This window comes from Loxodonta africana, chromosome 18, assembly GCF_030014295.1.
Source record: "Loxodonta africana isolate mLoxAfr1 chromosome 18, mLoxAfr1.hap2, whole genome shotgun sequence".
NCBI lineage: Eukaryota > Metazoa > Chordata > Mammalia > Proboscidea > Elephantidae > Loxodonta > Loxodonta africana.
The window spans coordinates 42,389,890-42,406,290 of NC_087359.1; positions in this window are offsets into that span (position 1 = coordinate 42,389,890).

The window sequence follows — 16,401 nt, forward strand, 5'->3', positions numbered from 1 at the left end:
GTACCGTAACATTACAGTGAAATATTCCAATCATGTCTCATTTTCTTTGCTTTTGTGTTTATTCCTTCAGGCACACATAAAGGCATAATCACAATGAATTATATAATCTATGTTCTCATATAATATGTACACTTTGTAGAATCGTGTACTCTCTTATGAACTGGGATATATGGAGAAAAAAATCAAGTGTGGAGAGTTTAGAAGCTTTTTTTTTTTTTTTGTTTTAATCTCAGAACAATCTTAAAGAGAAGTAGGAAAAAGAAAAGGAAGAAAAGGAAAATGTCTGGCCCTTGGAGTGAAATTACTATAGTTAACTCATATTCCTGGTGAAGTTTGCTGCACTGGAAGATATGTGATTAGGCAAGATTCCATAGCACACGTACAATTTAAACAGCATCACGTATTTATTGCTAGGAAGAAAAATTTAATAAGGACTGATTTTCTGAATAAGAAATTGTAATATTCAACCAAAGGTAATTAAAAAAATAAAAAATAGGGGGATATGATCCCAGAAGAGAGACAGAGTGGCTTTTTAGAATGAGCACAGATAGACACACAGGGTTTTTAATTTCAACTCAGCCATTAGAAAGTCCTCTGACCTTGAGTAAGCTACTTACCTTTGCTGAGCCTCAGTTTCTACCTCTTGAAAAAGGGGGGAGGGGATTATAAGCATATTTAAATACATAAGTCATTTACAGGTTAAAAATAAATATATGTGAAAACCGTTTAGCTCAGTGCTGGGCAACTAACAGCAATGACAAATGGGAGTAGTCTTTGTTTTCACTGTTACTGTCATTATTATTCCTATTATATAAAATAATGGAATCACAGGAGTTTATAACTGATAGGAACCTTAGAAATCATATAATCCAAATCTCTCATTTTATATAGGTGGGTATTGGGGAACCTTGAGAGAAAGTGAATGATTTTTAAGAACAAAACTGAAATTACTGTTACGTGGTTTCAGTTCATAATACCCTTCCATCTTAATATGTGAAAGGAAAGGCTACTGTCATAGCTCCATGATTCTTGGCAAGGGATTGGTGGGAGGGAAGTGTCCATGGCACACAGACTCTAGAGTCAGCTGATCTGGGCTCAAATCCTGGCTCTACCTCTTACTAGCTATAGTACTGAAAGCAAGTTGTTTGACTCCTTTGTATTTCTTGTGTCATATATCTAAAATGGTGATAATAGAAATTAAAAAAGTTGTTGTGAGAACTGAATAAATCCCTCCATATAAAGCATTTGAAGCTACATCTTTTGTGTAATAAACATTCAAAAGGGTTAATTGTCATTTCCCTTAGATGCCATTGTTTAGCAGAAAATATTCATTTTTCTTGATTTCTCTATAAAAGGTATTGAGTCTCATTGCTCTGTAGGATGCTGTGTTTGATAAGAAAATGCACCCAAAAGAACAGGAAAGAGCCCATTTTTTTCTAGCAAAGATTTTGTAATAGAGTTGGAGAGGCAACTGGAAAAAAAAAAAAAGATTAAGATCACTATGCAACCCTGTGCATTTGTTTCCAGGATTGATATTTTGCAAATCAATGTAATTCCAACTCGGGTAAAGTGTTCAGCAAACAGAATAGGAGATAAAACTTTCTATTTTTAGAGAAAAGATGAGTTTTCAGAAAGGATTTGAGCGCTGTTCTAGGCATAGATAGACGGAGGCCGTTTCAGATGAACATATGACCAGGGCAGACACATGTAAGGCAGCAGTTATCGGGTTTCCAACACATTTGCCGACAGAGAACTCCATGATTTTCTACTTCTCAGTAACCACTCCACTGTAGCCAAAGCAAATTAATTAGGAAATAATTGGCCATATGCCAACACCATACCAGGTGTGGAACTACACATAGGGTTAAATATATTCATTTTCTTCCACTTGAACAGAGTAATTTAGAACTCCAAAATAGATGCTCAATGGCATGAAACTTGCTTTAAACTTTTTAAATTGCCTAAGTCAAATTAAAGGATGTGTCTTCAGCTATCCAATTAGTCAGATTCGTTAGCACTAGCCTTTGACAAAAACTAAATAAAAACCCATATTCACACAAGCACAAACCAAAATACAACCCTCGTATCTGGGAGATAAATGAGAGGAATTATGCAAACTTGCAAAAGATTCCTCAAATTAAAACCCATAGATAGTCTACTGGAGTACCTGCGTGGTACGAGCAGTTAAGGCGCTCAGCTGCTGCTAACAGAAAGGTCGGAGGTTCAAGTTCACACAGAGGCACGTTGGAACTGAAAAATCAGCCATTGAAAACCCCATGAAGCACGGTTCTATTCTAACACAACTGGGGTCGCCATGAGTTGAAATCAAGGACTTGACAACTTTCTTGTTTGTTTTGCTTTGCTTTAGCCATTCTACCATTTGAACACACAAGCAATTGGATTGAAATTTTCCAGTCGGTGAATTCCTGTCTCTCTCTCTCTCTCTCTGTGTGTGTGTGTGTGTGTGTGTATGTGAGAGAGAGGAAGGGAGAGAGAGTTTTACAGTTACCTCTGCAGGAATACCTATACAAAACAAAACAAAAATCTACGAGTTACAACCTGTCATTTTGCCCAAAGGTTACTTAAAGATATTTACTTGGTAACCTAATTTGTTTATTACCTCAACACCATTTTAAAGTATATTTCCTCCTCCCTCGACACCTATACCTCATTTAAATCACATTCACATCGTTGTTGTTTTACACACAGTAAAATATTCAAGCAAAGACTCAACCTGGGAATGCCGAGTCTCACAGTAAATTGAGAATAAGTTACCCATGTAGTTGGTATGCATCATGTGAGCATTAAAAGAGGAAGCAAATTTATGGTAAAAAGGCAGCAAAGGTATGTACCTTAATGCTAAGTACATCCAATAGTATAGTGTGATGTTTGATTTTATTGGCCAGGAGACAATGCATGTATTAGAGGAGAATTTTCAATCAGAATTTTAATATCACACATTCTACAGAAGTCACTTCATAAAGTCAAGCATTTATATCTTGAGACTAGAAGGCTTGGCATTTAGAGCTGTACCATCAAACAGAGGCCTGGAGTTCCATATGTTTTCTTCAACTTTCTCTTCATAGTTTTTTTTTTTTTTTAAAGCAAAACAAGTATGGATGAATTATGTATTGATAAAAGTATATGATACTTTCATAAAGCTTATTGGCAGGCAATTTTAGTGTGGTATTCTACCACTTTGTGTTTTAGAAGCTTCATAAACCTTAGTTACTTCTGCAACCATGTGAACAAATCATTAGAATAACACATATTGATAAACTAAAATTATTTACTTATGCATCTATCCCCTCATAAGACAATAGTAACTTAGATGTATTATTTTTTCTAATTATAAAAGTAACACGTGTTCCTTATAAAATTTTTAGAGTAAAGAAATATATAAAGTAAAAGTGGTGGAATTCCAGCCAGTACAAAATTATGGTTTTGAGTTTATGGTTTCCAAGTTAGTAAGTTTTGAAGACATAATACCTGTCGCCTTTATCAAAAACAGTAATGGTTAGGTGCCACAATTACCACTGACACTTGGCAAAGCAAGAACCATCCGTTCTCATCCCCCCCTTGCTGGGGAAGATACCTGAACCAGGGATGTTACTTGGTGGTAAATCTTTATTTTTAAAACAAATAAATATTTTAATTTCCTGATAGTTTGAGCTCCTGATCTATCCACTTGGAAAATGTAGGACCTTTTATATTACATGAGGAAACCCTGGTGGCATAGTGGTTAAGTGCTACAGCTGCTAACCAAAGGGTCAGCAGTTCGAATCTGCCAGGTGCTCCTTGGAAACTCTATGGGGCAGTTCTACTCTGTCCTATAAGGTCGCTATGAGTCAGAATAGACTCGACGGCACTGGCTTTGGTTTTTTTTTTTTTTTTTCTGGATATTACGTGACCATGACTTAACACTTTGGGCAAATTAAAAGTGCTATTATGATGGTGTCAATAAACTTGTCCTGTGGCTCAGCACTTGTCTCAATGCTTTCCACATTCAGCCATGAGAAGCTGTTGTAGTCTGACTGGGCTAGGAATGAAACACGCCACACACTCCCCAGAGTGGAGAGTCAGAATAAATGACATGATGAGGATAAATCACTTAAATAGCTTCTAGAAAATAGAAGAAATCCAATAAATAATATCTTCTATTCCCTTCTTCCATGTTCTTCCTTACACACTTGAAGATCCATCCATAATAGTCCACAACACCTAATATTTTATTCTGCTCCTCTGAAGAAGAGGTTACAGAGCTCATAAGGTAGTAATGATGCCTGCTGAGTTTTGGCCTAGTTGCCTGTAGCAATAGTTCTCAGCCCTGTCTTACACTGAGGTGCACACTGGTGCCCTTAGGCCAAAAAGAGGGATGGAATAGGGAAAGCCTCCCTTTACCCTTTGGTATTTTGTCAAGATTGAGTCAGAATCAAGGAAAATGCATTTATTAGATCATAAACTATGATGCTACAGAATGAGGATTTCAATAAGGCAAAAAAAAAAAAAAAAAAAAACCCAGTGCTGTCGAGTCGATTCTGACTCATAGCGACCCTATAGGACAAAGTAGAACTGCCCCATAGAGTTTCCAAGGAGCACCTGGTGGATCCAAACTGCTGACCCTTTGGTTAGCAGCTGTAGCGCTTAACTGCTATGCCACCAGGGTTTCCTCAATAAGGCAAAGGTGTAATAAAATTGCAAGCTATTATAAGGTGTTATTCTTTTTTGGATTTTTTTCCCCCTTTGTTTGCTATACTCTATCTTTTCCTGTTTCTGCTGACAAAAGATGAGTCTGAGATTCCTTCCCACCTACAAGAGGATTCTGCCTTGGGAAGGCCTAGAATGGGAGGTTTTGCTTTAAGAATTAGGGATACCCTTTATTTCCTAGAATTCATCTTTCCTAGAATTTTTTTCTTACCCCTGGAGTGGAAAATTCTAGGGAGAAAAGAGAGGGTGTTAGCTGAAGAGGCAGAAGCTGAGAAGCCTGCTAATTCTACTTAAAAAAAAAAAAAAAAAAAAAAATTACTATAAAATTTAGTCTTGCCTCTAAATTAGACCAAAAAGTGAACGCAAAAACAATCAAAACACCAATAGTCTACTTTATGGAACATACAAGCTGTTTCCAAATTGTATTTGGAAAAGTAAATGCCCAAGAATAACTTTACAGTTACTATCTTTAAAAGAAAAATTTAACAGTGGATAACAACAAACCAGTTAGAAAACAGCTAAATAAATTATAGTACATTGAGCATAGAGATTCAGCTATAAAATAGAATATATATGTATAGGATCATGTGGCTACATGTGTATGATTTATAAAAACACACAAAAAAAGAAAGGTCTGAATGAATACGTAATAAGCTCTCAGCCTTTGTTACTTTTGGGAAACTGGGGTTGGGGGATGAGTAAAGTGAAAATAGTTTTAGTTTATATTATGTATGTTTCAATATTAGAAAGAATATTGAAAGAAAAATTAGAATTTATTGGTTAGTTATATCATTTAGAAAGAAAAATTAGAATTTATTGGTTAGTTACATCATTTCAAGAATGAATGAAAAATGATGAAAGGAGGACCACACATCTAATAAGTATAAATGTGAGTAAATGAAGCCGTATAAAGCCCTAAATGAGATGCAATAATTATAAAGAAAACCAGACTTGGCTTTTTAATTTATATAAGTTATGCTAAAAACAAAACAAAACCAAAACCAAGGAGCTGGGCTAATTTGAGCAGATGGTGTAATGTTAATGGTAGGTGAGAGTACACAATCACGTAGCTCCCAGTTTGCTTCTGACTTTTTTATCAAGGAGAATGATTACCTTACTAAGAGGGTGAAATAAACATTTGGAATGAAGGAATTTAAGTTTAAGTTAGGAGAAAAGATGATAAGAGACCCCCCTTGCTGCATTAAAAGAGTTTGTCGATTGTTCTGGGGACGGGGAGTCAAAGGAACAGGTTCACAGGAGTCAAAGGAACAGGTTCACAGGGAACCAGAAGAACATGAAGTGATCATTGAAATTGGAGAGGCACTCTAAGAATGAAATGGGAATAATTTGAACATTAGAAAAGAAAGAGCTTCAAATATGTAAAAAATAGGGGGAAAGGCAGAGCCAGTAAAGATGGAAAATTAACTTAAAATTAATATGGAGCAGAATTTTAAAATATATTGTTACATCTGGCTTGTTCATTATTTAAAGTTGATCAATAGAAACCAGCACTGGTTCACTAAGCTAAAAATAACAACCTTGTAAAATTTTTACACTGTTGCCCTAAAAAAATTTGACATAATTCATTTCATCATGAGGGATAAAGTCTTACAGTGATAAAAGGTTGCTTGATTTAAACTTGATTACTAGATTTAGATATAAAGGCCCATTTAATCCAAACACAATTGAACAACTAAAGTTCTCAAGGCACAGTAGGCCAGGTTGTGTTTAATACTTTTTAAAATATAGGATAAGAGAAAACAAGTGACCCAAGTATTGAAAATACTAAACTCTTGAATAACAACCTCTAAAATGAAAATGTTATTTCTCCAATATCGAGATTGCTAGACTGAAAAGTTCTCTAAAATATGAATCACTTCACACTGCATTTTACATGCAATATTATTCTTCACTTGAGGTTAATAAAAGCCTTGAAGTTTAGCCTAGTACTTCATTTAAATATTCCATTAGAAAGATGAGTTCCATTCCAAAAACAGGCAGTCAGGTAAAACTTTGATATAGATTTTTGAGGTATTACGTAGAGATAACAAATATATCAGAAAAAGGCAAATGAAAAACAATCACTTCAAAGATCATCTTTACTTTTTTACTTAAGTATTAGGATAAAGTTAGATTAGCATTATCCGTAATATTTTAGAGAAAATTACACTGTCGTTGATCTGCCAATACCAGTGATCAGACACCAGTAATATGAGCACATGAGAATCTGTGCCACACGCACACACGCACTGGGATTTTCAACCAGAACATCTGATTTTGAGCTTAAGTTCCTCATCAACCAGCTGAGTGACCTTGAGAAAATAATTATTTTTTCAGAGCCTCATTGCGCTTTGTGGCTCTGCTAAGTATCAAGCAGATTGATTTATGTTAACATTCCTAGAATAAAACATGAACTCATTAAATGATAAATTATTTTTATAGAAAGGAAGAGGGATGACTGGGATGACTAATGTGGCAGGCCACCTCTAAGACGTCCCCCAGTGATCCCCACCTCCTGGTACTCACAACCTTGCATGACCCCCTTTGCCAATAATTGTGAACGGTCTGAGATTTTTACCCTACTTGCAAGTTAGCCTGCTACACTTTCATGGATGCTGGCAGGAGTTATGAGATTCCTGGGTCAGAAAGGAATGATAGTTTATTACTCATAGCAACAGCCAGGGTATAATCATTTGCATCCATTCCCCAAGACCCTATTGCCCCATGTTGACCCCAGAACATGTAGTAGATTGTGTTATAGGAGAGGAACCCCAACCTTAAGGAACCTGTATCTTTTACAATGGGCAACAGGACTGCTTGAATTTTACTCCCAAGGGTGATATTCTTATTATCTTGGACAGTAAATAGACTGGCCCTTTGCTATGAAGCGAGGCATTATCTCTACTTTTTAAGGCTTATTGTTATATAAATATCTTTGAAAAGCTATTCCAGAACAAAGTCAGAAATGTGAGATACTCCTGAAGAATTTTCTCCCAAACATTCTTCCCCTGGAGTATAGGTTGGACGTGTTGATTCACTTCTAACAAATAGCATCAGGCAGAAATGATGGGCTGTCACATTTAAGATTAGATTATACAAAGACTGTGCCTTCTGCCTTGAATGTTTTCTTTCACACTTTCCTGGATCACTTAACCTGTGGGAAAACAACTTCCATGTCTTGAGGCAGCCCTATGGACAGATCAACATGACAAGGACCAAAAACCACCTGAGTGAACCTGGAAGCGGATTCCCCACCAACTGAGCCTTCTGACAAGACTGTAGCACTCACAGCTTGACTGCTAGAGACCTTGAAACAAAGGCACCCATTTAAGTTGCTCCCAGATTCCTGACGCACAGAAACTTTATTGTTTTAGGTCATTAAATGTCAGGGAAATTTGTTATTCAGGAATAGATACCTAATACAGATGGCTTCTAATAATTACTATGAACACGGCAGTTTGCAGAGACAAAGCACTTTCATATATGTTGGCTTTGAACAAGCATTAAAGAGATTCGGAGTATTTAGGAAGAGGCATTTAATGGCATTGGAGAACAAATATACATTTACATGTTCAAAAAAGGCAAAGTTTGATAATCTGTATTCAGGTATCCTCAAATTCCTTACCTTTTTTTTTTTTATTTTTATTCTCTAGCCAACTGTCTACTCTTCATGCAAAAGGCACTACCATCATCTCATTTTAAGGCTTTTCAGGAATCCACCAGGCAAACTCAGGTGTACATTCCTCTGAATTCCCTTTGCTCAATGTATACACTGAGTCACAGCAGTAACCACACTCTATTGGGCTTTGTAGTTATTTGTCTCATGACTGGATTAAAAACAATTTGATAGTAGTGATATTATTTCACCTCTGTAATCCTGTGGTTTAACACAGGATCTGATGCATGATAGCCAATAATTTATTCATTCAACAAATGTTATTGAAGGTCTGTTATATATCAGACAATATTTTAGGTGCCTGGGAATCATTAATAAATTAAACACACAAGATCTCCTGATGTGTAACATATATTTTAGTAGAAAAGTCACTCAATAGGCATTGAATGAATGAGCATATTCATGTTTTGGCATTTTCCTACTTACTCCCAGCTATAACTCAGGACTTTGTTAAATTATTATACTTATTCATATACAACCACTCGCCATGAGAAATTAAGGTCTGACCACAACAATAGTCTTTCCTTTCCGGGAGAAATTTCATGTATTACCAAGGCCTTCAGTGCTTTTATCCCAAAGAAGATTAATGATGGCAAATTTTATCCCTGTAGGGAAGCCGGTGGATGAGATGCTAACGTATGTGTCAAATCACATCTTATAAAAAAAAAAAAAAAATTTTTGTTGTTTTAAAATAATTTATGCTTCCATAATACATTACAAAGTCTTATGTATCTTTTTATAGTTTACAAAGCACTTCTACAGTTAATCCTTGTAACAAATGAAGAGGGAAGAAGCAATATTCTTTTCTAGGTTTATTTTTGCTTTCTCTTTTATTCTGGCATCAAATAATATATGATCATTGTAGGAACTGTGCAACTCAGTAAGATCTAGTGTAAAGAAGCAGTAAAAATATCACATATAACTGCATGCCTGGCAAAATGCTGGCATGTCTCCTTTCAACCTTTTTATGTGCATTTTCTTCTTAACCTATTTGAGATTACATTACTCATACCACTTTTTTTCACTTAACAAAATTTTGACATTTTCCATTTTTAGATCCTGGAGTATAAGCCACCATATTTATTTGACATGATTTATTCTCTTAAAATATTTTTCCTATTTTTGAATTGTCACATTATTTCCAAAGTTTTTCTAACTTTATATAATGATGCAACAAACCTCATTGTATGTAAGTATTATTTTCTTCTACTTTTCTCAGTATTTCCATAGGATAGATTCTAGGAGGTGACACATTATGTGAAATAATATAAATATTTTATATTGTTTTCTGGAAAGATGGGAAATATAACACTCTAGAAAGAGGCCTGGATAAGTAAAGCATTAGTGAAAAAAAAGAACAAAGTAGGAGGCCCCATATTACCTGATTTTAGAACCTATTATATTGCCACAGTAGTCAAAACAGTCTGGTACTGGTACAACAACAGACACATAGATCAACGGAACAAAACTGAGAATCCAGATATAAATTCATCCACCTATGAGCAGCTGATATTTGACAAAGCCCCGAAGTCAGTTAGGTGGGGAAAAAATAGTTTCTTTAACAAACGGTGCTGGCATAACTGGATATTCAGCAGCAAAAAAAATGAAACAAGACCCATACCTCACACCTTGCACAAAAACTAACTCAAAATGGATCAAAGACGTAAATATAAAATCTAAAACAATGAAGATCATGGAAGAAAAAATAGGGAAAATGCTAGGAGCCCTAATACATGGCATAAACAGTATACGAAACATTATTAATAATACACAAACACCAGAAGAGAAACTAGACAACTGAGAGCTCCTAAAAATCAAACACCTATGCTCATCCAAAGACTTCACCAAAAGGGTAAAAAGATTACCTACAGATTGGGAGAAAGTTTTTAGCTATGACATTTCCGATCAGCATTTGATCTCTAAAATCTACATGATACTGCAAAAACTCAACTACAAAAGACAAACAACCCAATTAAAAAGTGGGCAAAGGATATGAACAGGCACTTCACCAAAGGAGACATTCAGGCAGCTAACAGATAAATGAGGAAAAGCTCACAATCATTAGCCATTAGAGAAATGCAAATCAAAACTACAATGAGATTCTATCTCACTCCAACAAGGCTGGCATTAATCCAAAAAACAGAAAATAATAAATGTAGGAGAGGTTGTGGAGAGACTTGAACACTTATACACTGCTGGTGGGAATGTAAAATGGCACAACCACTTTGGAAATCAATTTGGTGCTTTCTTAAAAAGCTAGAAATAGAACTACCATACGATCCAGCAATCCCACTCCTTGGACTGTATCCCAGAAAAATAATAGCCTTTACACGAACAGATATATGCACACCCATGTTCACTACAGCACTGTTTACAATAACAAAAAGATGGAAGCAACCAAAGTGCCCTTCAACAGATACACGGATAAATAAATTATGGTATATTCACACAATGGAACACTATGTGTTGATAAAGAACTATGATGAACCCATGAAACACCTCATAACATGGAGGAATCTGGAAGGCATTATGCTGACTGAAATTATTGTTGTTGTTAGGTGCCATCAAGTCAGTTCCGACTCTTAGAGACCCTATGCACAACAGAACGAAACACTGCCCGGTCCTGAGCCATCCTTACAATTATTGTTATGCCTGAGCTCATTGTTGCAGCCACTGTGTCAATCCACTCGTTGAGGATCTTCCTCTTTTCCACTGACCCAGTACTCTGCCAAGCATGATGTTCTTCTCCAGAGACTGATCCCTCCTGACAACATGTCCAAAGTATGTAAGACACAGCCTTGCCATCCTTGCTTCTAAGGAGCATTCTGGTTGTACTTCTAAGACAGATTTGTTCGTTCTTTTGGCAGTCCATGGTATATTCAATATTCTTCACCAACACCACAATTCAAAGGCATCAATTCTTCTTCGGTCTTCCTTATTCATTGTCCAGCTTTCACGTGCATATGATGTGATTGAAAATACCATGGCTTGGGTCAGGCATACCTTAGTCTTCAAGGTGACATCTTTGCTTTTCAACACTTTAAAGTGAGTGATATTAGTCAGTTACGAAAGGACAAATATTGTATGAGACCACTATTATAAGAACTCAAGAAATAGTTTAAACACAGAAGAAAAAATTCTTTGATGGTTACTAGAGTAGGGAAAGAGAGAAGGACAGGGGTGTTCACTAATTAGATAGTAGTTAAGAACAATTTTGCATGAAGGGAAAGGCATCACACAGTACAGGAAAGGTCAGCACAACTGGACTAAACCAAAATCAAAGAAGTTCCCTGAACGAACTGAATGCTTCAAAGGCCAGTGTAGCAGGGGAGGGGGGTTTGGGGACCATGGTTTCAGGGGAGATCTAAGTCAATTAGCATAATAAAATCTATTAAGAAAACATTCTGCATCCCACTTTGGTGAATGGTGTCTGGGGTCTTAAACACCAGCAGGTGGCCATCTAAGATACATCAATTGGTCTCAACCGACCTGGAGCAAAGGGGAACGAAGAACACCAAAGACACAAGGTAATTATGAGCCCAAGAGACAGGGCCACATAAACCAGAGACCACATCAGCCTGAGATCTGAAGAGCTAGATGGTGCCCGGCTACTACTGATGACTGCCCTGACAGGGAACACAACAGAGAACCCCTGAGGAAGCAGGAGAGCAGTGGGATGCAGACCCCAAATTCTTGTAAAAAGACTAGACTTAATGGTCTGATTGAGACTAGAAGGACCCCGGTGGTCATGGTCCCCAGACCTTCTGTTGGCCCAGGACAGAAACCATTCCCAAAGCCAAGTCTTCAGACAGGGATCGGGCTGGACTATGTTATAGAAAATGAGGAGTGAACTTCTTGAATCAAGTAGACACATGAGACTATGTGGGCAGCTCCTGCCTGGAGGGGAGATGAGAAAGCAGAGGGGGACAGAAGCTGGCTGCACGGACACAGGGAATACAAGGTGGATAGAAGGAGTGTGCTGTCCCATTGGGGGGAGAGCACCTTGGAGTACATAGCAAGGTGTATAAAAATTTTTGTATGACAAACTGACTTGATTTGTAAACTTTCACTTATAGCATAATAAAAATTAAAAAAACAACACTATCAGAATTATGAGAATACTCTTTTTATTCATCTGCCATTGGTTTCAATAATAGCATTTGGTTAAACTTTGTTAATAGTTGAAATGAAATTGTATTGTTTTAATTTACATCTCTTTGATTACCAGTGAAACTCAACTTTATATGTATATATATGTACATGTATATATGTGTGTGTGTGTGTGTTTAACAATTTGCACTTCCTCTGTAGTTTGCTCCTATAGTCCTATAACTGCTGGGTAGTAGAATTTTCTAATGAATCAATAAAAATTTCAATATAGAGAGGCTATCAATGCTGCTTTATTGTTTTGGTTTCATTTCTTGAAAATCTTTGTCCCAGCCTGTATACATTATTTTTATAAAAGATGTTATCAGTATACAGTCAAATATTTTTTGTGTCTTTTTTTTCCCATTTCTTAAGTGGTCTAGGTATTACTTTCCCTTTCAGTAAACTGAAACAATGGAAAGGAAACTCTGTAATTAGACATTGACAAGATTGGAAGTTAATCAATTTGTATTCATTAAAAAAGATATAATCCTATAAATATTTTAATTTTAATTTGCAACACATAATTGCATATTTATTTATAGAATTTTTGGTAGGCTAGGGCCTTTATCTTTAGTCTGAGTCCCTTGATTAGGCTTCTCCAATGTCTTTCTTGCGTAAACCACACCAAACATGTATCCTCTTCAATTTCCACTCTTGATTTCTTGATGGAGGAGAAAACATCTAAGAAAATTGTGAAGTAATCAGGTGTTCCCTCTTCTAGACCTTTAAAATATTTCCCATGATATTTTATAGTTGCCTGTAACAAGAGCTTTGTTTTAACTACAAACTTGTCCAAATCATTGAACTTCATTTTATATTTATAGTAACTTTCCTTTGCACTCATACTAAGATATTAAATAAAACAGGAGTACAGAGGCGGGGCCAAGATGGAGGAATAGACAGACACTTTCGTTGAGCCCTCTTTACAACAAAGACCCCCAAAAACAAGTGAAACGAGTATATTTGTGATAAGCTGGGAGCCCTGAGCATCAAAGGCAAGCTTAGACAACGAACTGAGGGGTAGGGAGAGGAAGAGCGTGTTCAGAAGTGGAGAGGAGTTACCGGACCTGAATCGCCGGGAGCCCTCAGGCACCATTCCCCGAGGGGTGGCGGCAGGGCGGCAGGCTGGTCCTAGCCTTCTGCCGCAGTTTCCTCAGGGAGAAGCAGCCAGCCACACAGCCCACTCACACCTCTGAAACCTAAGCAGGAGGGCGCTCTCGGCAAAAGCTAAGTACTTGCGTATATTTTACCACGCCCCCCCCCCCGCCACACACACACAAACTAGCTTCAGTGGCTGAATCTCTGGGCCTGAGATAGACCCTGGTGAGCACCTAGACCATGCTCCTGGCCTTGGGAAAGGAAAAAAATTGCAATTGGGGAGAAAAGATAATTTTCTAGCTCCATTAACTGGGGGGCTCAGAACAGAAGCAGCTCCTGTCCAGGCATAAACTGTCCTTGGACCTTGAGCACCTTCCCTTCTGCATGGACCTCTGTGGGCCTATTTCGGGAGAATAGGCCCTTGTTGGCAAACTCCAACCATTTCAGCTGTGCGATGGAGAGGTGGGTGTTTGATGTTTGATATTGCTTTGCCTATTAAACAAGGTCCTCACCTACCCACATCAGGGACCTAAGGACTGGTAGCTCCACTCAGGTCACCCAGCCACCCGCGACAGGGGTCCAAAGATAACTGGTACCTCCCAGCCCTTATGACCCAAAACTTTGGGTGCCCAAGGTCCCTCTGAAGAACCCACCCAACAGCACGCCCTAGGGAACAGAGATGTGTTTTCCTCAGAGACACTTGGGGGTCAGTTCTCAGCCCCCTGCCTTGTTCAGTGCATGACTCCCTGCTGCAATCAGATACTGGTATATATACCAATCGCCCCTGCCCCTCTAAGACTGTAGGACAGAGCCTATACCACACACTTGATGATCAGCTACCTGGAAACCTGAGCTGAATTCGTGCAAGAAAACTGAATGGAATCCTAGACTGAAATACCTGATAACAGCTCTAGCCAGCTAGGGACAGGACACCAGAGCTCCAAAGGCAAAAATAATTAAGTTAGCTCACTCAAGCAACCCATAGGTGTATACCAAAACAAAACAAAGCAAGCAGCTATGACACAGTAAGAAAGCATAAACTAATAAATTACTTATAGATGGCTCAGAGACAAGAGTCAATATCAAGTCACATAAAGACACAGACCATGATCACCTCGACAGGCTCTCAAAACAAAGAATCCAGGGATCTTCTAGATGAAAGTGCATTCCTGGAATTACCAGAGCCAGAATACAAAAGTTTAATATACAGAACCCTTCAAGACATCAGGAAGGAAATGAGGCAATATGCAGAACAAGCCAAGGAACACACAGACAAATCAACTGAAGGAATTAGAAAGACTATTCAGGAACATAATGAAAATTTTAATAAGCTGGAAAAATCCATAGACAGCAATCAGGAATTCAGAAGATTAACAATAAAATTACGGAATTAGAGAACTCATTAGAAAGCCAGAGGCACAGAATTGAGCAAGTAGAAGCTAGAATTTTGGAACTCGAAGATAAATCACTTGGTACTAATATATTTGAAGAAAAATCAGATAAAAGAATTTAAAAATATGAAGAAACCTTAAGAACCATGTGGGACTCTATCAAGAGAAATAACATATGAGTGATTGAGTACAAGAACAGGGAGGAATAACAGAAAATATAGAGAAAATTGTTGAAGATTTGTTGGCAGAAAACTTCCCTGATACTGTGTAAGATGAGAAGATATCTATCCAAGATGCTCATCGAACTCCACATAAGGTAGATGTTAAAAGAAAGGCACCAAGACATATTATAATCAAACTTGCCAAAACGAAAGATAAAGAGACAACTATAAGAGCAGTGAGGGATAAATGAAAAGTCACCTACAAAGGAGAGCCTATAAGAATAAGCTCAGACTACTCAGCAGAAACCATGCAGCAACAAGGCAATGGGATGACATATTTAAAAAATTAAAGGAAAAAAAAATTGCCTGGAAAGAATCATATATCCAGCAAAACTGTCTCTTAAATATGAAGGTGAAATTAAGACATTTCCAGATAAACACAAGCTTAGGGAATTTGTAAAAACCAAACCAAAACTACAAGAAATACTAAAGGGAGTCCTTTGGTTAGAAAATCAATAATATCAGGTATCAACCCAAGACTAGAACACTGGGCAGGGCAACCAGAAGTCAACCCAGACAGGGAAATCCAGAAAAACAAAGCAAGACTATATATTAAAAAAAAAGCCCCAAACAGGGTAACAGTGATGTTATTATATAAAAGAAGACAACATTAAAATAATAAAGAGGGACTAAGAAATGTAATCATAGATCTTCCATATGAAGAGGAAGATACGGTGATACAAACTAATAAGAGTTAGTTTTAAATTTAGAAAAATAGGGTTAAATAATAAGGTAACCACAAAGTAGACAAACTATCCTACCCATCAAAATAAGATACAAGAGAAAAATACAGACACAGCAAAAACAAAATCAACAACAATAAATATGAGGAAAGGACAATATATAAAGAAAATCTACTCAGCACATAAAATCAAGTGGGAAAAAGAAACTCAACAACACATGAAAAAAGACAGCAAGGTGATAGCACTAAATTCATACCTATCCATAATTATCCTGAATGTAAACGGACTAAATGCACCAATAAAGAGACAGAGAGTGGCAGAAAGGATTAAAACACAAGATCCGTCTATATGCTGCCTACAAGAGACGCATCCTACACTTAGAGACACAAACAAAAACTGAAAGGATGGAAAAAATATATCAAGCAAACAACAATCAAAAAAGAGCAGGAGTGGCAATATTAATTTCTAACAAAATA